The sequence below is a fragment of the Neopelma chrysocephalum genome, unplaced genomic scaffold (genome assembly GCF_003984885.1).
Source record: "Neopelma chrysocephalum unplaced genomic scaffold, ASM398488v2 Primary Assembly neopelma1_91, whole genome shotgun sequence".
NCBI classification, from domain to species: domain Eukaryota; kingdom Metazoa; phylum Chordata; class Aves; order Passeriformes; family Pipridae; genus Neopelma; species Neopelma chrysocephalum.
The window spans coordinates 5,051,841-5,072,542 of NW_020897753.1; the positions used below are offsets into that span (position 1 = coordinate 5,051,841).

Sequence of the window (20,702 nt, forward strand, 5' to 3'; positions counted from 1 at the left end):
AGGGGCTAATCTTGAAGGAGCACATCCACCCTGCTGGCCATGCAGGAGGAAGTGGTGGTTTTCCTCAGAGCACTCCTCTGGCAGCAAGACCCCACTCCCCACCTTCCCCTTCCACCCCTTCTCCTGCATCCCCGGACCCAGAGTGAGCCCTGGGCATGGGGGCCAGAGAGGTCCCCGCTGAGCAAAGATGATTAGATTCAGTTAAAAATGAAAAATGTGATCGATCAGATGGATTAGACAGAAGACAGGTTGATTATTCTTCCTTTTTTTACTTGAGTAGCTTGAAATTTTAATAGTAAATTGAATTTTTAATAGTTGTAATACTTTCTAATTTGTTGGTTTTAGGCTGGCTGAAGGTAAATAATCTACAATTTGAGCAACACTGCTTTGTTCCAACTGGACACTTAGTATTGTTTATTTTTAGAATGAAACACTGTACATGCTCTTCCAGCCCAAATGTGAGTGTCCTTTCTAAAATTTTCTTTCTAGGAGTGAACACCCCCATAATAGTCATTGCTGAACTGTTTGCAGTAGACAAACACAAAAGGGCTGCAAATGCAGCCAGAGATAGAAATCAAAAGAAAGATTCTCAAAAGTGTTTGGCACTATTTGCTCACCTTTGCAATATACATCCTGCCCCTCTTCTTAAAATACTTTGTTTTTTTAGTGTAGCTGGGTGAGCTGGTATTTCTTCTGCTCAAGCTGTCTCTAAACTTATATTTCCAACAGTGGCAGCAGATTATGAGACGATACTTATAGAAATGACATTATATCATTCGTTAAAATACCCATCCTGAAAGGCAAAATCTGCAGAAATTATAGGACTAAGAGGCCTCCTTAGAGAGGCAGAAACTATTTTAACTCGTTATTTTTAGAGCTCTGCAAATCACATATTTTTCTCTTCACTGGCAATTCAAAAAAAAAATTGGAAATTGTAATAAGTTTTAAAAAAAAAGAATCCTTCACAACTTTTTTTTTGGTAAAATGGAAAGTTGAAATATGTCATTTGTGGGCAAATGAGATGCTTCACTTTAATTTCACCACTTTTTTTAGTTCCTTTTCTTAGGAAAAAAAAAATTAATCACAATGGTCTATTGTGGGCTGACTGCTCATGTGGATGGGATGGGGGTTCTTGGCCAGGATACCTGTCCTGGAGCACCAACGGTGACATGGACACACAGGCAAATAAAGGTGTCCTTAGTTAGCTGATCCATGTGCCTGTGTGCCTGTAGACCTTGCTCCCACCTCCACCACGTGCCACAAATTGTGCAAGATTAAACAAAGAGATTTGACCTGGAATATTTCAGAGGAATAATGCTGATATCTCCCTGATTGCCGGCATTATCCTCAGTTTCTTGAATTAGCCTATTAAGTCAATTGCCAGGGTGGGAATTGCTGTGTTGAGCTGTGTGGGGAGGGGTGGATCACCCACCTATGGAGCACCCTGTGGATGCTGCCCTCCCATCCTTCCTGGTGCTCTGCCCACCAGCGCCTGGGTGAGTCATGGGAGCAGCTGTTTCCAGTGAGGAGATGGGGCTGTGAACAGAGCAAACAGCTCTGAAAGTTTCTGGTGTCGAGAAAGGTTGAGCGCTGATTTCATTTTTATGGAAAGGATTTTGAAGAGGGTCCTGATTGGTAATAATCAGCCACTAAAAACTGATGGGTAGGGAAGAGGTGGGTGGAAAAAAAAGAGTAATAGTGGTGCAATAATTCCACGTGGATTCAGGAGAAACTGACATTCAGTGTAGCACAAAATTTGTCAGGATTTGCTTTGTCTAATGCAGGATTTATAAACAAGAATGCTGCTCACTTGGGGCAGGTCTAGCAAAAATAATTTGGGGCAATGAATGAAGATGTTTACACTGTGAAGCAGAGGGACAGGAGATCTGGGGAGAGTTAGATGATCAGTGGGGGTTGACATGATATTCTGGGAGAAGAATTATGTTTCCTGGGTGTCTTATGGGCAGCTGGTTCACTGGAGTCCCACAGGATCTCACACAGGGAGATCACCATGGGGAACTAATGATCTTGAGATCTCACACTCATGGGGCAGTGTCACAGAGCACCTTCACGTGCCAGACACTCTGCTCACAAGCAGATGTCCCAGAAGATAGAGTCCTGAGTTTTTTCCAACTCAGGCAAGGATTGTTTCAATATTCATTGTCAGTAAAGAACACTAATGTTTCTGTTTCCTTTTTCCTTTCTTCTTTTTTAATGAGAAAAGATCTCAGTCAGAGAAACTTGTTTTTCAGACATCTCACTTCCAAAACTTTTTCCTCAGAGTGATTCAGCCTGCAGTTTAAGAGTTTTTGTTTAATTACATTTTTAAACTTCCCGCCCTTAATTGCTCTAATTTTTTTTATTAACACATAAATATGCTACTATTTGGGGCACAAACAGACAGAGATTACAATTAACAGAATAATTACACTCTTTTTGTCAGTGTAACCTCATGGTACAGAAAGTATTACAAATCCATTTTAAAACATATTAAATGTTCATATTAATGAGGATAATAGAGAACAAGTACCAGCAAACTAAATATTGTTAATGATTTTGAGCTATTAAATTCATTACCATTTCCTTTCATAATAAAGTGGTTACTTGCTAATTAGACCTTTTTTAACTCAACATTATTGAATTCATTACATTGTGTGCAGTTAACCCTTAAAGATCTGCCTGGGTGTACAGATGCAATTAAAAAATAATTTCAAGAGCGTCTGAAGCCGATCTGCTGTTCACAATCCTGCTTGTATTTTTGACAGTAGCTCCATGTACTTTTCTCCTGGTACATTTTCTTGACACATCATGCCCAGCAGCTCCTGAGCTGTCACAGCAGCTCCAGCAACACGCGCGATGGAAACATGCTGTATTCATTTCATTTAATAGCGTTTAATGTTAAAACTAAAGTAGAACCCACTTGCTTGGCCAGGGAAAAAATTATCCATCAGCACACTAAATGGTTGACGTCAACGAGCTGCTTTTCTCCGAGTGAAATCTGCTGAGAGTTGGGATGATTTACCTCTTCCTCCTACGGAGACGGATACGCTTGTGCCTATCTGGGTATCTGGTCTTTCTCTGCAGCCCTAGATGGAAATCTCATCCCTGCTAGAGTTCATGTCAAAATTTCTCTTGATTTCGAGGTATCCCTGAACTCATCTTTCAGCAGCTCTGAGGGTTTGCTCCCCACTTGGGAAGGGGGTACATGTTCACCATGCCTGTATCTTATCCTGCATATCTGATTGCTGGAGAGGGCACTCCTGGGGACTAATCAGAGGGCTGCTTTGCTTCTCCCTCTTCCTCCAGTTCTCACTTATTCAAAAGAGGGAGAGAACAGAGCCTTCATATCTTAGCTTCTTTCTTTCTTCACCGTGAAGCTTTTTTTCTTCTCAAGAAACCCCAAAACACAAACAACACCCCCACACACCAACCGCTTTGAAGTTATAGGTACTTATATAACACAGGGATACTTATTCTGCAAATCCCTGGGGTTGATGCCTTGCCTGGTTGTGGCACAGCAACGTGGAAGGAAAGGGGTAATAATTTCTGAGTGGAAAACACCATTTTTGGAGCAACTGTGCCGTGGCAGCAGCGGCTGTCGCAGCACCGGCCGCGCTGGCAGCCAGGCGTGCGCTGCTCGGGTTGTGTGCCGTAAGCAGCCCCACCAAGGAATAATTTTACTTGGGTAGGAAAGGCTTCCTGACACTTATTGCTGCTGTACCTGATGGCTGGAAGCTGGGCTGATGGATACCCTGCAGATCCAACAGATAACAGATTAGGTATGCAGGTCCTGTTGGGCTCTGGAGAAACACTGTGCTGTTCCTCAGCTCCAGCCACCCTCCTCCTGCCGACACGGAGCAGCCACGTCTCGGTGTGGGTGAGATATGGGGGTGCAGCTCTGGACCCACCAGTGGGGCCCCTGCTCCTTCTCCTGGCTCAGGCACCGCAGCTGCACCGCAATATATAACAACAATAACCCCACATATTTGTAACCTCTGTTTTATTTAAAACCAGGTCCCGTTCACCTGTAAACAGCGAGGGTATAAATGTGCCTCACCGATCACGTTGGACTATTGTATTATACAGTCTATTGAGTGTTTTTGGCAGGCACGAGCCCCTGTGCTACTGTGTCCTTATTTTATTATTGTTTTGAGGGTAGAGCTGTGTGATTATCCATTCTTGCTTCAGGCATAGCAAGCCATCTGGAATGCTTATTAAACCCACAGGCAGATCAGAAGGATATAACTCTGATGATGTACATGTACATGGGCTGTACTACATCATCAGAGCATTGCTCCTCTGATGATGTAGTACACATTAGTGGGCCTAGATAATGGATTAGAACTAGCAGAGTGAAAGTTAGACTTTTTGAAGGATGGATATGGTGAGGTTTTTTTCTCCCTCTGGGTAACTGCTGGCATAAGATGTGGAAAGGAAAATTTAAAAGTGAGCCAAGGAGGCTTCAAAACTTGTAAGTGCTTAGCTTGTCAATGGGGAGGGACAAGTGGTGATCAAGAGGCTTAAGGAGACAGCTTTGAAACCCTGAATCATTGCAAAGAGGTCATATGTACTTGTCTGCTCCAGTGAAAAGGGACATGGAATGTGTCCAGAAATAATGCTGCCTCTCCAATCCTCCTTTGGCTGGTCATCAGGGAGTGGGTTTTTGGTAGGACTTTGGCTTTTCATCATACTTCAGTCCCACATCAAAAACCCAACACCCTGTGTTATGACACATAGAACTAGTTTTTCAGCAGTTTCCAAATTTATGCTCATCACATATTTGCAAGTACTATTTAGAAATAAGCTTTTCAAATGAACGAGGGATCTGATCAGCTTTCAAACTAGCCATGTGTCTTCTTTTCTGAGTATGAAAAGAAAATCAACATCAGTAAAAAAGAAAAACAATCTGGGCACTACGTATGGGCTGTAGGTGAAGGAAGGAATAACTATTTGCATCTCTGTGGAGTTCTAAATATAATTTCTATTTCTCTTTGTTCATAACCCTTTTTGCAATGCTTTTCCGAGGTAGCTGATATTTGTCTAATCATGGAAAGGTGTTTCGTGTCTAAACAAAACCTTTTCCTGTGAAAGCTGGAAAGGTTTATAAAAGTTAGGTCATTCAGTCGGGAAACTGAATGTGTGCTATGCAATTTAGATAACAAATTGCACACTTTAAATATCAAACTGTAAATATCAAGTACTCAAAAGAATATTGACATTTTTGAGCAATTCCAAGGAGTAACAGAACTTTCAAAGGGGAGCCGTACATAGTGAGCATATGCTCTAAAAATCAGAGCTGCAAAGTAAGGCAAATGCCTGTTTTAACAATGGCAAATAGCAAGTAGGGAAAGGTGTGGGTCACATTTTATTAATGCTTAGTGTGTTTCAGGTTTGTCAACACCCTCACCGCGGGCTGTGTACACCTGTGTGGCCGAGGGGAGGGTGCAGCCTGAGCAGGGAAATGCACATTTGTTAAAGCAGCAGGTAATTATTTTGGGTGCAGAACAGCAGTGCTGTAGCAGGACTTAAGTAACTGCTTTGCCAAAATCTTTGTTTCAGGGGGACTGTGTGTCTTTCCAGTTTGATGGTGACCAGATTATCCTGGAGGTGTAAAGGAGTGTTAATAAAAATTCCCGGGTAGAAGACTGGAGTTCATAATTTACATGACTGTAAACTGATAGCTTCCCTTTGACAGATTTTGAGGTTTTTCTTGGTGAAAGACCACAGTGAACCCCAGTTGTGACCATTATGTGCTCCTCTTTACCTGGGCTTGACAGCCAGTAAGAGTTTGCACTCTCTCATTCTTAGCAAGTATCTGGAGAAGTTTCTGTTTCGTTCCTGTGCAGAATAGAAAGAAACTTGGAAAACTCTTCCCTCGCACTGCAAATCAGATGGCTCCTTTTCGGATAGTCCATGCTAGCACAGCTCCTAGGTAGCAATTTTGGCAGAAGGGGGCTGTGTGGGTGTCTGTGTGCGCACGTTGATTTCCGGATTTGCACCCCTCTTAGTGAAGCATCCAGCTTTTGCCCTTTTTCAAACCTTCCTTCTGTTCTTTCCCTGGGTGCTTCACCGTGTTTGCACTCACAGGAACATCTTCCTTCTCTCCCACATGATTATCCCTCCATCCTCTGGAGTCTGCTCCCTTGCAGCCCCACTGCTGGGCTGTTGCCTTCCCCCAGCAAAGCTGTCCATGTCCCCCACTCACCTTCCTGTGCCAGTTTGCTGCTTTCCCTGCTACCACTTTGTCCCCAGCTCCAGTTCGCTGGGGAAGGAGATGACAAACTGTCACTTTCTCAAACACCCTCCACCGACTACTCTTAAAGAGGCAGTGGGATAAATGAAATGCAGCATTCGAAAGGCTCAACTCCTCCAGAAAATATTCCACCCACAAGTGGGGAGCTTCAGAATCCATTCCTAGCAGTTAATGCTCCATCCTAAATGACACAGCTTTTCAGTAGTGACATGTGCATTGATCTGCATTACAAAAATAAGAGAAATAGCACTTCTTTTCAGCAGCAGATAATTACCAGCATACATCAGGTTCCCTCCTGCTGATACCCACAGGGTGGAGGGGATGGGAGTGGGCATTAGGTGGAGGGGACGTGGCCAGCTTGCACGTTCAGCCAGATAAATAATATTGATTGGGACTTGTGTGGAGCCTCAGCAACACCCCCCCTTGCTGGTTTGATTAGCCACAGGGGTACATTCGCTCCACTTAGAGGATTTCACCCCAATCATGTCTGCCATGCAAAGGTGCTAGTTAGGCTACATGCAGAAGCAAGCTGAGGGGTTCTTCAACCCTAAGCAGAAAAGATCAGAGACAGGTGACTGTGGCCCTGGTGGAAGAGCTGGATGAGGTATGGGACAGAAACATGTAAGAAACCCCCTCAGTGGGGTGCAGGCATCCTGGCATAAGTGCAGAACTCCCCTGTGTCCCTTCCCTGACACCTCTTACAAGGCTCAAGAGGTGAGGGAAGAAATTCCCAGTGGCCAGCTACTGATTTTTGTAGTCTATGTGATGAAATGACATGCAGCACTGGGGCAAGAGTCTGCCTGATGTGTTTGAAAGCTCCCCCTCTCTGGGGTTTGGCTCTGTGTCCCTGATAAGCCGCCACCACCCTGTGCAGGTGAATTCAGCTTTGCAGGAACTTCTGAGCTCCTCTGCAGTGAGCCGCCTCAGGCAAGAGACACTTGAAATATTTGTGAGGGAAGGGGTGCCACTCACCAGCCACCAAACACCTACACTGCCCTCCAGCAGGACAGGGGCCTTTGCTTGGCTCACGTCTCTTTGGGGCAGATGACTAAAAAATCACTGCTGTCATTTTTCTGGCTGAACCATCAGTACACAAAACCACCTTCATTTTCACAGGAGTGCTGGAAAAGCTGCAGCTCTCAGGGAAAGGGGCTGCTGCTGCCTAAGTGGGGCTTTCCCATTTCTCACTTCATAGTCTGTTGTTCTTTAGAGGCAAATAAAGCCCATTGGCAAGGGGACTGAGAGTGCTCTGTGGGTCTAAGCACGCTCCAGTGTGTTAGCTCGGCTGAATTTCCTCTCATCAGTGAATGCAATCTGCCGTGAGAAAGTTTTACTGTCTCCGAGTCCTTATGAAAAACATTCTTAGATAATTGAGACATTCCCAAACAATTAAGATAACCAGATGTGTCTGTTATTTGTAATTACCTGAACATGAATTCTTTTTTCAAGAACAGTTCAATTTTTTTGTGCTTTTTGAATTACTCTAGATAATGGATAGGAAGATTAACTCCTCTGAAAAGTAATCTGTGGTTTGTACCTAGTATGTCTCATTCTGATACAAAATCACCTCCTCCCAGAATTAAGTACTGGGGCTGAAACAATATGTGAAATGAACTTTCCAGTTCTGCTGTACTCGTGATCCATAGCCTGCAGTCCCCTTTCAGGTGACACCATGGGGTGAACTCGGAGGCTTAAAGTCTATGAACAGCCCATGAAGAAGATGCTAAAATGATTTCTTCAAGCAGGGAAAATTGCTGAAGGCTCGAAAATGGTTTCACAAACCACTTCGTTAAGTAGCACAGTTTGAATAAAAAGGCTTTTGCACATGCTGCATTTGCACCTAGAGCTTCTGCAACGTTTTCATTTTACAAAGTGCCCGGCTTTCGCTGCATTGCAGCACACGAGCAGGAGGAGGTCGAGGCACCCTGACAAATTCACAGGGTAGGAAAGACACGTCTGCGTTTGGTCACTCCTTCTCCTAGTGCCTCAGTATCAAGTTGGGCTTAGCCCACACCTCAAAATTGTTATTTTCAGGACAGTAGTCATGACTTCTTGTTGCTTAAATGTGTCTTTGAAGTCTTCCCGCTTCCTCACTTCATCAAACAGGGCTCGAATCAGAACTGGCCGTTCACACCCAGCTCTAGGGTGTACATTTGACCATCCCTTTTCTCAGGAGCCTCCCTCCCTGTGGCTCGGTCCTGATAGGCTTCCCCCCTGCTGTGCCTGCAGGTCGTGCTGCAGACAAGTGTTTCATCTGGACACTGGCTCCACTCCCATGTATTACAGGCTTTCTGTGGGCAGCTCCCTAAATTCAGCTCCCTCAGGGACTGTGTGTCAGGGGTCCTTTCTCCACCGAGGGCTGTAGCTTGCTGCCCTGTGCTCTTTATTCCTGATTTGGAGTCCTTACCCCTCACAGTCCTCCACTGAGTTTTGCACTGCTGACTCCCTCCAAATCCCTGCTTCTGGTCCTTGTCCTGGCATTGTCTCTGGGGAGAGACAGGCAAAGGGGAGCACTGCTGCAGCTCAGGGCAGTTAGGCTGCTTAATCACAGCTATTATCCTCATCTTTGGTACATATCCTACTGGTCATACCATACCTGGGCACTGGAAATGGGAAGGGGGGGAGTGTCCAAATCCCATAGCCCTTGTCTACTTTTCCACTTCTGTTTACTCCACTTTTACTCTGTGAATCAATGGCCTCATCTTTATCTTCTCCCTGACAACTTCCTCCTGTATGTTTACCTGAGCTTATTATTAATAGTGGCAAGACCAGTGGTGATGATGTCACCTTCAGTTATTGCAAGAAAAGTTTATTTTTCAGAAAAAAAAGGAGAAAAGTAATTCTTGCGTGAGTACTTCATGACTGATGAGTTCAGAATAGAGTTTTTTTCTTGAAACTCATTCAAACCTTCCCTCTTTCTCTTGACAGTTTTGCCCTGGGCACTGTTATCTTTATTGTCCCAAAGGAATATCCTTGAGTGTGTTAGTCATGTACATATCAACTGAGACTTTTCACTTTCCAGCCTGCTGAGGACCTAAAGATCACAATATTATCTGGGTGCTGAAAATAAATGGGACTTAGAGATGGTTTGGAAGACTAGTGAGAAGTGGTTGTTTTCAGCCCTGCTGACTAGTTCGGTCTACTCAGTATGAGGTGAGTTCCATCCTCTCTGCTGTCCACACCGAGATATGGCACCTTTGCCCAGGTATGAGGAGTTCATGATGGAATAAATACCTAGTTGTTAAATTGCCACCTCCCTCTCCTTCAAAAGTGGAAGGCATCATTTAGTTAGTACTTGGAAATCTGTGATGTTTTCAGGAAGGTCTGAGCATTTTTCATCCCTGGTAAAGCAGGATTTCTGGTGCACAGAGGCAATTTATCACTGATTTCTTCACCAGGTTCCTTCAGGACTGATTCTCCTCAATCAGACCACTCCTTTTTATTGTTTAATATTTCATATGGTACATGTTTTTGTGTTGCAAGAGAGGAACATGCAGCTTTCTTTGTTGTGGTCATTTTGTGTTAGTCTGTAGCTCCATGTGGCAATCTTGTGACAAATCATGTGGCAAACTGGTGGGAAGAAGGTGACTTATCTGAAGCAAACCATGTGCTGAAGTTTGCCTTCAGATGAGCTAAGACTTTACAAAGACTGGCTTGGGATTTCAGGACTGGCTCGAAGACCTGTAATGAAGTAGAGAGTTACACAAAAGGATTTAATTTTAACAGCACTGTGTGTGAGAGCGAGCGGGAGAAGGCTGGAGTCCAGTCACACAGAACTAAATATAAGGGAAGGGAAGCAGAGGGAGAAGAAAACTGGGCTAAGTCAAAAAGATTGCAAAAAATTATAATAAAAAAGACAAGACAAAAGCATGAGGCATGAAGCAGGCTAGGAGAAAAGTGTTAGTTCAGTTTGAATGTATTTGGTACTGGGGTGAGGTGAGAAGGGGAGGGAAAGGAAATCAAGCCTAAAACTATTTCTCTAACTACTGAAGAGTGGCTTTTCATCCCTTTTCTTGGAGGTTTCATTAAAATGTGTGAATGTCTTTTTTCCAAAGAGTTTCTAAGTGTCTTTTTGTACTCACAGTACAGCAGATATCATGGTCCTATGGGGAGCAACATAGAAGGTGTGGCTGCAGGTGCCTGGGAAAACAAATCCATGGAATATGTCTCTGTGTCAACATCTAAATCTTCTGTCAGGTGCAAGTTGGTCTCTTCTAGAGGAGCACTTGGGAGTCTGGCAAGGCCATGAAGGCTTGGAACGTCCCATTGCCAGGTCTCTATTCCTCCAGGCTGCTCAGCTCCTTCTCTGTCTCTGCCCAACAGTCCCCACAGATATAAAAGGGCAGTTTACATCCCCCGCCTTTTAAAATCACTGTGCAATTCATTGGCTGTTATTTTCCAACATGTGGAGGGACAAGGAGGAGAACAGTGCTAAGCCAAGGATGGCCAAGGATAGCACCGGCCTTGGGGGGTACCACTGAGACCCCCCTGCACCAGCAGCATTCAGACCTGTTTACCTAGCCTGCCCTCATCACAAATCTTGTATTTCCAAATGAATATTTTAACGGAAGGGAATTGTGTAGATTGTTAGTGTAGCTTATTAGGTTTTAAAAATTCATGTTTCTAAATTCCCAGTATTATTTTCCCCTTGCTTTAAAGAAAAAAAAAAAAAGAAAAAAAGAAAAAAGCGGGGAGGGAGGAATCTCTTTACAATAAGAGTTTAATTGTCTGTTTTATCTGGAAAGCCCTCTGAATTGAAACTCCCTTCTCCACAGTGCTACCTGAGCACTTCACAATTTTATTCTCTTGAAGTGTCTATTTTACCATTTGTCTCACTTTCAAGCTTTTAGCTAGAACTGGACATTTGTGGCCAGACAAAGGAATTTAAACTAAGTAGCGTGTTATGGACGACTTCAGGTGACTCTGCTTGGATTCTAACACTCTGACACTACAGCAGCTGAAGCAAAGGGCATTAACACGAGTCTATTGAATGTAGACCTGCAACTGAGATGAGAGAATTTCACTGCATTTCCCATTGCGTCTTTCTAATGACCTTACCCTTGTGTTTGGGAGATGCCTGAACTAAGGGAATTATTTTATCTTTTTTTTGGTTTAAGTTCCTAGAGAAAGATGTTTATGTATCAGGAAATGATACGTTTAACCTGCAGGGTCTCAGGGTATGGGAGTTTGGTCTTCTGTCTCATTTCATTACCAGCTTGGAGCTTAAGCTTGAAAATGGAGTAGACTTAGTGATATTTGTGGTGTGGCAGATGGGGCTGCCTTGTAATATGTGGTGAGGACAGACACCTGAATCTGGCAGGTTTTGCAGTAGGGGACAGTAATGAATATGAGGGGGTAAATCAGTTAAATCACAGCTAATTCCTCACCAAAAACTCAAAGAGCCACTGGACTGGAGGTGCTGTAGGACTGTGAAGCAGTAGCTGCCCCAGAAGCACCTTGTTGTGCTGGCAGACAGGAGTACCAGCACTAGGAGGGAATTTGGGACATAAAACCCCTCTGCTGTTACTGTCAGTGCTCAGGTACGTTGCTGGAATGCCCCTTCCAGTGCTGCTTAGAACCAGTCCAGAAGGCATAAAATATGCTAAGCAGCTGTTAAAGGGGAAAAAATAACGTGTGGCAGAGAAAAGATGAAGGATATGCATAAAAATATATAGAAGACACTTCTGATGGGAATGTGAAATGTGCCATTTTTCTGTTTGTGGTGCTGCCGAGCACTGTAGCTGTGCTGGTGGCAGGGCTGCAATAGGGTTGTTTTTCTATTAAGGGCAAACAAAATGAGGGTAAAATTTTAAGTTGAGGAATTTTCTGCTGCTGGAAGGCAAATTACTACACGCACTACTACAAAAGAGCAGGGGTAAACAATACAATATGCTGGGAATTGCAGATGCGTGTGCAGGAACGCCGTGAATACATTAACTGCCCGTGTTGTCAAGGCAAGTGACAGCAGCTGACTGAAATCCAGAAAGGGGCTCCTGTCAGCGCAGCCCTCGCCCGGGCAAAGGCACATCGCTCCTAATAACAAAGTCTATTCCGTTTACATCTGACACGGGGAGCCAGAGCCTCTTGTTTGGGGAGTTTTATTTATTTTGACCCAGGGAAGGCCGCTGAGCTGCTCCGTCAGGCTCCAGCCTCCTGCCACGGCAGTTAGACAAACTCATCCACGCTGCTTCATCAGGAGGACTGAGTTTTCTGCACCCCTCTTTCCTTTCAGTACATTTTTTCCCTCCTGCTGGACTTTACTGTAGGAAGGACAAAAAGAAAAGCACAGGAGTAAATAAAGAAAGCACTTCTTGGATGCTCCAACCATTTGTGAAGTTATTCCATGAGGGGCAGCGAACCATGGAAGTCTGTAGTGTTTTTTTGCCTACAATCTGCACCAGTCTGTGCAGAAAAGGGACTGCACAGCTCCAAGTTTCTCTTTCCTTCTGCTTTCCTTCTTTCCTTCTCTTTTCCCCAGGAAAACCCTTCAAAGGCCAAACCAGTAGATTTAGTCCGTGTCCCAGTTTGATTAAGGTAGGTCGGTGTGTGACTTACCCTGGGCTGAGCATATCCAAGGCAGGAAGGTAAACATCCCATTGTGCTGGATTTGATGAAAGAAAATCCTGGAAAACGTTGTGCTTTTCTAAGAAAACTGCCAGAGGCAGATTATTAGGTCTGAATTAAAATGCAGACGAGATTCATTAAATTGTTGACCCTGCCCCCTCCAAAAAAAAAGTCAGGTTGCCATCTTAAATTGACAGCATTAGAGACAAATTATGTGCACTGATTAATAAGTGTGGGCTAAATTACGGCTCGGAGAGCGGGCGGAGCGCTGTGGGAGCGGGAGCGAGGGAAGGAGCGGAGGAGGCGACAGCCATCCTGCCTGTGGGCACAGAGCAGTGCCAAGGGGTGGGGGGCCCTGTGGCACCAGAGGTGCAGAGGGGGACAAAGGAGCAGGAGGAAGGAGCTGAGCCTCCTCCAAGGAACCTGTTCCCTCTGTGATGGCGACCTGGTGCCAACGTGCTCCCCTGGGACATCAGTGTTGGGGATGGGTGCTGAGCTCAGGGGCTGTGCTGCCCCTTTTCTTTGGGGTAGAGGGAACTTTTCATTAAAAAAAAAGGGAAAAAACCCACCCAAATCTTGGAAGAGTTGGATTTAAGAAGTTAAATAAGAAAAGTAGGGTAAATTAGAGACTTGAGATGCTAATTTCCATCACATTGGTGGAAAAAATACTGACCATTTCACCATCTCAGACAAAAAAAAAAGGGAAAAAGCAGGCATAATAATATGTATATTGCTCACAAGACATAATTCTCTGAGAATACTATGACCGGTATATAAATAGCAGAATGAATGTTATTAACATGTTAATTTTACTAACCCTTTAACCTATTGATTAGCCAAACAGAAGGAAACAGCATCTTTTCATGCTTCGCCCCCCCCTTGCCTTTCATGTAATTGGATTCAAACTCACATCTGTAGCTACTAAACCAATGTTTTCAACCTTTCTTCTGCACCTCCCCACCCCCAACTGTTTAACCTCCCTTCTCCAGAGCTGGCATAAATGTAAGCCTTTATTTGTGAATATTCCGATAAGCACTTTGCCTCCAACTATATTGTTCAAGTACCAGCATCATTGTTACAGCTGTAATTGTTACTATCAAGACACAGTTCTTTGTAATTAGAAAGTCAAGATGGTATTCAGCAGTATGGCAGCACAGATTCTCATTTGTTAGGCTATTAGAAAAAAAATGTTTACAGAGAAAACAGTGTCATTGTTTAGTGCTCTTAATTGACCATCTGCCTGGTAAAGAAATGTCCAAAGAAGGATAAATAAGACTATAGTGCACTTATTTATTTATTTTCTTTGTGCAATGAGTAAATTAGGAAAAGCAACAGCAGATCCAAACTAGACAAGACATTGCTAAATCAGGCTGCAAGTGAAATCATGTCATGAATACATTAACTTTTATTTCTCTCAGTGTCAAGACTCATGTCTGCATCTTCCTCAAAGTTTGTTGGGAAGAAAAAGGAGGCCAGATCTTGGTGGGCACTGTGGAGTTGACAGCATTCATCTTTTAACAAAGTCAAGCATATGCTGCTTTGAGTGCAGCATCTTTGCATGCTCAATGACGTGTTTAATGTCACCTTTCCCACTGTAAATCATCCCTGAGTAAATCCACAAGGGAGAGTGGTACTAGGAATTAAGCAGGAGAGAAATAAAATTCATGACCATGTGGTTCTATCTCAGGGAATTTGGTACGTATTGACAAGAGAGATTCACACCTGACGGGGCCGAGAGCTAATTTGTAGTAGGGCTGTTTATCTTCTGCCTGAAAGGAATACTTTTTCATATTTAATGTGCATTTTCCTCATCTCCATGTGTGTATGTGTTTGTGATTTAACGTGGCTAAGGGTGCATCTGGTGCTAAGGGTGCATTTTTGCATTTTTGCTGCTTGGCAAAAATGTAGTTTCAAATTTCGGGCTAATTCAAAATTCTGCGTTTTCCCTACGAAAAGTAAAGGAGGGGCAGTTTGGCCTTCAAAAACCAGGTTTGATGTTTTCATTGCACAAGGCACTGTCTTAGGTAGGCAGTATTTGATCTGTTCTTGCAGCATTTGTTTACAGTTTTGAAATGAGAAACGAAAAAAAACCCATGAGTATTACCATGCTAAACCAATATGGTAAATGACCAAACTGATCTTTTGTACTATTTGTCTTCCAACATTCCAAGTGGAAATAATCCACTACATTTATATGTTGATTTATTACAGTGTGGAGGAAAAAAAAACCTAAAAACAAACCATAGAGAGAAGCAATAGGAAAAAAACAACAGGGAAAAGAGAAATTAATTAAAAAAGTAAGGATTACATTTAATGATGATTTCTCAAAATATTACCTTCCAGGTTTGAAAGGCACCAGGACACCTGCAAGAGGAGCCCCAGTTCTGCCTCCTCCATGATGAGGCTCATACAGAGGTGCAGCCCCTCAGATGGTGACAGGGGGACAGCAACCAGTGCCCTCCCAGCACAGTCAGTGTGTTTGACAATGGTCACGAAGCAGGTAGGTAAAACTTCCCAATACTTAAAAAGCTGACGGTGTTTTAGCCACCAGTTCTTCAACGGGAATTTTCTTTCCATAAAACCTCTCCTTTGATGCCTTCACCTGATGCTTCAGTGCATCATCCCTTGTCCCTCTGTTCCCTACTGAAACCTTCCTTTTTTTCATTTCCCCTGATTGCTGTGCTAAATAGTCACTCGAGTAATTTTTATTTCTTTTTCTTCCCTGATATTTACTCTTTTTTTTTCTGGAGTTTTGAGGGAGTACCTCAAAATCTTGTTTTCCTGCCTGATGGCTTTTGAGGAGGGGTGGTAGCTAAAGGAACCTGGCTCATTTTTCTTAAAAAAAAACCCCAAACAATAGGTTTGCCTCTAAACTTAGAATTTTCTTGTTCTCCCATTTCTGGAGATCTTTCATTAGTGCCAACTGCATTTTTCCAGAAAGCAACAACCCACATTTTTTAATTTTTTTTTTTTGTTTTTTTGCCTTCCAGTAGGGAATATAATGAACATAATAACTTCCACCAACAGGTGCAGGAAGGTGAGAAGTGCACAGGGCTTTCAGGGTACTGCACCTTTTCCCTGTCCTAAAGACACACGAATTTGTGAGGTTCAAGGCCTTTCTTTGGTATCTTCTGAACTGGAACCTACAGAAGTAGCCATCCCACCCTCCCAAGATGGAAAAGCCTGCTCAGACATCCTCCTGCTCGAGCCTGCTGGTGTCCCCATCCACACTGCCCGTTTCCTCAGTGCTGTACTGGTTTGACAAATGTTTAACAATGACTTCTTGCAGGTGCCTTTACAAACTGCACCTGTACCTGTTTCCCCAGCACTAGGGCTGTGTGCTGGCACCTCACCTGTACATAGAGCCTGCGTTTCACCTGCGTGTGCTTCGGAGCACCGAGCAGAAGCAGAGGCTCAGAAGGATGTGATTGACACCAGTAGTTGGAAGCTCATGCATGTCTAGCTACTTGTTCAATTTGTTTAGTCCAGTGGTCTCCTTTATTAGGAGCCTTAGGGTTTTTCTTTTGATTTGGCAGGGTGATTATAATGAGAGCTCCTTAGTGCTACTCCACCAGGGTATCTGCCCACTTGCTCTCAAGCCTCTGCTGTATAGCTTGTGATTAATGTAAAACAGTCAGATGCCCTTCAGATCAGTCGAATTTGGGGATTCTATTACAAACATGAAAAGCGTGCTGACCGCACAAAGCCCTTGGTGGTACCAATTAAAGACAGCGTCATTCACTTGGCACTTCTCATGCCGCTGCTTTTTTTGCCTTTTTTTTTTTTTCCTTTTCCTTTTCACAGCAAACCTTCCATGGCAGTGGTGGCCCCTCTGCCACCACGCACCTGTGCCACGCTCCGGCCCCAAGGCACGGCTTCCTTGGCTAGTGGGGAAACACCCCGCTTTCCCCTCTCAGTGCCCAATTTCTGTGCCCCTCAGCTAGTCCTCCATCTGGCCAGACGTGAGCGATGGGATTTGAGTACAATATCTCCTCATGTCATCATGCAGGGATGGGAAGTGCTGCCTAGACTGCCCCCAGCAGAAAGCCCCGTGGTGTCCCTTCCCCGCTGGTGCAGAGGCTCCGGGCTGCCACCGCAGATCATTTGACAAATTTCACGGTAAGACCCCAGCTTATCAGCATTATCTTTTTATTCCAGTCAGTATTCCAAGTATTCCTTGAATGTCACAAGTGAAGAGCTGGATTATACACAAAATGTCCAGTGTTAAATCCTATTTACATGCAAAAGTTGTGCCAGCTTACCCTGAGGTTAAATCAGTGCAAACCCCTTCTGTGAGGACTCTTCTAAACTAATGAGAATGACCTCCTATAATTTCTTTAATTAAAGAACAACAACCACCTAAATCAAGATAAAACATGCTTCATATTAAATAAGGTTGGCCAAGCAAATGGGTTTGCCTTGCTTGAAGTGCTGACTCCACTTTTTGCACAGACTGAATTATCCAAGTGCTTTGGACAGAGCAAATCTCAGCTCTGGTTTCTGCCTTTCTGCAGCAGGGAGAGAGGGGGTGTCACACCTGCCCCCACCAAAGGCAACAGAGGATTTGCCTCTACCTGTGAGGCGGCCAAGGTCTCTGTCCAACACACACATTTTGTGTTAAATCCCATGCACCACATTTGATATTCCACAAATCCTTCCCAAGTGTCTGGATCAAAGTGTTATTTTTCATGAAAGTTACTCCCCTCTCCAGTGCTCCATGTTTGTCAGAAAGGAATAAAACTGCACCATATAAAAGCAGAGAGAAAAATCCTTTATTTCTGAAATTTTATCTTTCAGAGTCAGGTTTGTTTGGTTTTGCTTGTTTTTTGTTTTTTTTGCATAAGGCTCTTCATAAATCTAAGGTCTTGTAACTTTGATCTATTCACCCTCTGCCTACAACACAGACTCCAATTGCACCTCTTACTTAATGGATTACTAGGAATTGAGGAATCCTCATGTAAAAAGAACCCAAACAATACTGGTTTCTTATTTCTCTGATCATTTCTTAAAAAAAAAAATAGACTCTTAAAAGCTACTAAGATGACAGTTTCAGTTGTGAAGGCAATAGCTTTTGCTGTTTTCACTATTTCACTCCTTCCTTTCACTGCTGATTCGGGGAACTGCTGAGCACAGAAGTGGTGTTGTTTCCATTCCAACAGCAACAATCTCATCTCAGATCTTGTGATCGTTGTTTATCTCAAGGTATCCCTTCTAATCCAGCTGCTTTCTAACTCTGTCCCGAGAGCTGATTATTCAATGACTTTTCACAGACCTAAACCCTTCACTTCCTCAAATCACCTGCTCATGTAGGAATTGTGCCGCTTTTCCCATCAGTGCTCAGACCCTCCTGCAAGGGGCAAAGCCAACCAGAAAAGTTGCCCTGTGAGGCTTTGGGACATCAGTGGTGTTCACTGTGTCCATATCTTGCTGCAGCCGGAACCTTATGAACAAAATCACCACAATTAATTCCAGCAGAAAATGTGCTGGAATCACTGGAATGTGATTTCTTTGCAATCAATATTATGGAGCTCCCACCGATCTTTTAATAATGTTTTATTCATGGATGAAAAGATACTGGTGTCCCAATACATTCTATCTATCCATTCATGTTTAGACCTGTAAATGAACCCCAAAATAATGGTAATATTTGGTTGCCTGCTACATGTATACACTCCGCTTACTTGTATATAAATTAAAGATAAACTGCATTTAATCCTGTTAAGCATTAAAACGTAAGCAAACAAATTGACTAACAAAATACAGTGGGGTGGCAGAAAAAGAAAATAAGCTCAGAAAATAATTGGTTCTAAGGAAGTTAATGAAAGTTTGTAGCATGCTTTTTATATGAATAGAGTTCAGAAGAGATTATTTTTTTGAAGTGTTACTCACAAATCTCCCGTATCCACAATAGATCTTTTGTTAACTGTACCTGCACATTTATTGTGTACGACAGTCTAATAAAATGAAGTCATTTTAATAAACATTGTATCAGAATATCCTATCTGCTATGTGGCACTGTGAATTTCCACTACTGAAGGAAACATTTAACATTCTCACCATTTTAATACTTTTAATAAATATTTGCAATTCCTCTGATAATGCATAATGGCAGAAAAATGCATTGCCTCCAAAATTTATGTGGCTGCTGGCAGGTGGCCATTTTCCAATTTTCTGTCTTGCTAATATACATTTATTATGTATTTCCAAGGGCTCTTTTTTTCAGCTTTTGGCTTGCCATAAAATTACTATTTCTTTTACAAGAGGAAGCGCTCGTGACAAAGAAATTTCAATCGAACCTAAGCCTGACAAATGGACATCTGCTGGCCAAACTGGAGAAGAAAAACATTTGCCCATCGTAGCTCTCAGTTTGATCCCTTCCCATCAGCTGAAGCCACAATATGTTTGGATCAGAGACTCGTATTCTGAACTGATAACAAGAATCAGTTCTCACTTAGTAATATTTTCTGAAGTGTGACACTGCATTGCATCATGTTATGCATGACATGACACGAAATAACAGAACATTACATGATGGGTTATGACATAGGGAAGTAAGATGCAAGTTAATATTATGCATTACATTTTTTTTTTTTTTCTAAATTGTTGGATCAGAGCACATGATGAGCTGTGAGTGGTCTCTTCTATGCTGGCTTTATACAACAGCCATCGATAGAGTACCTGAGCACCACCAGAAGATAATTAAGCCTCTATTGATAGCTGAAATCCTTGAATCTCTCAATGAGCACATACCGTTCTCTGTATTTAAGTAGCAGCATTCATTTGAAGAGCAAGGGAGCAGTGACTAAGTATGAAGCCTAAACAGGCAGTAAGAAGTGGTAACACTACAAAGATGATACATTCTTATCCTCGAAATGGAAGGAAGCTGATTTTGTGAAACTCTTTATGGCATTCACAACAAAGCAGGGGATATCCTGTGTCACAGAGCATGTGCTTCTTGAAGATCCTTTCTGGTAGCAAATGATGCTCAGAGAGTGTGATTTGTTATCAGGGAGCTATTTACGATGGCCAAGATAGAAGGGCACTGAATAAATATCTATAGCTCTCAGAAACTGAGACATGATGGTGCAATAGATGGAAAGAAATATCTCAAATACGCAGAGGAACAGAACCTCCCTACCAAAGGTGACTGCAAATGCAATAGCTTTTTCTCTTATTTTTTCAAAGCTGTGAAGCAACAGGATAATCCAAATTAATAACATACTGTATGTTATGTTTTACAATAATATACTTTGATTAAACTAATTCCTGGAATGATAAATGCAAAGGAGACAGACTGCCCTGTGTCTGTGCTTGCACCAACAGGAGAGGTAGATTTGCCTCATCAGATATTGTTAAATATGCTCAAAAAAAAAGAACTTCTCGACCATAAAGAAGGAAGTAGCAAAAATATGGTTCACTTTGACACCTTCCACACACTTCATAAAATCAGGGAGGATCAGTGCATTGTCAGCACCTCAAAGAAGGCACTGATGAGAGGGTCTTTCTCTGACCTAAAAAGGGACAAGACCACAGTTAACTGAGCAACTGGACTGGCTGATGTGCAAGAGGTTTAATCTCTAATTTGCTGGGGATTTATGGGCACGTTGCTTCATTATCTGCATTTTTGGTTTTCCTATACTTGACCTATCTTGGCCCCAGCTCAGGAAAGAATCACTATTTGGAAAAGGTGCTTACTGGACCTAGTGGGAATGTTTCAGTGTTTTCCTGAACCAGTCCTGGGTATCCTGCAGAACTGGATATGGAGAAGGCAAAGGCACATTTTTGACTGATGACCATGCCAGGACTAAAATTGTAGTTTGGAAGTGATCAGGTAGAAATTTTCTGTTGAAAATTAACGTGTCTAATTCTTTTTCAAGAAAAGCAC

The 20,702-nt window shown here is 43.0% G+C and overlaps 1 long non-coding RNA gene across 1 annotated transcript in view; it reads left to right on the forward strand.

Annotated features, from left to right (window-relative positions):
* LOC113972345 overlaps nt 1–20,702 on the forward strand; it is a 155,782-nt gene that overhangs the window by 90,624 nt on the left and 44,456 nt on the right. The window contains exons 5-6 of the long non-coding RNA XR_003535861.1: nt 15,161–15,317; nt 16,827–16,936. This is a non-coding gene — a long non-coding RNA (uncharacterized LOC113972345). The remainder of the gene's footprint in view (nt 1–15,160; nt 15,318–16,826; nt 16,937–20,702) is intronic.